Below are 458 nucleotides of genomic sequence, written 5' to 3'. Positions count from 1 at the left end.
CAAGGAAACCGAATGGCAACCCATTGGCAACATCAGTTTTGACAAGTCTAAGTATCTCCAGTTTTCGAATAACTCATCCCGTCGTTTCATTTCTATAAAAGAACAAAATTTCGCCAACGATAAGATTGTCCAGCTTTACGGCAACAAAGTTGTCAGCAGCTGAACCGCGTCCGTGAGCCGTCGATCCCAGGAAATGGTTCACAAAACTGCGACAGAATAGTTTGGATGAGGGATTTTTGTCTCGAAATCTTTTTGTTTCCTGACTTTCAAGAAACGAATAATTTTCCTGGAAGAAACTTTTTATTTTCCTGGAAAACTTTTATTGAGGAAGTCAAGCAGTCATCTTGAATGTTCATTTTTGCAAGCATTTTTGAGCAAATAAACCTTCTGACCAACAACTGGCATTGATTAACAGTACCTGTTAAGGGGCAATCAATAATCTGTTGGCTGATTCGAAC

This window comes from Convolutriloba macropyga, chromosome 9 (assembly GCF_964194025.1).
Source record: "Convolutriloba macropyga chromosome 9, txConMacr16.3, whole genome shotgun sequence".
Lineage (NCBI taxonomy): Eukaryota > Metazoa > Xenacoelomorpha > Acoela > Convolutidae > Convolutriloba > Convolutriloba macropyga.
Note: the sequence above shows the minus strand (reverse complement) of the source record.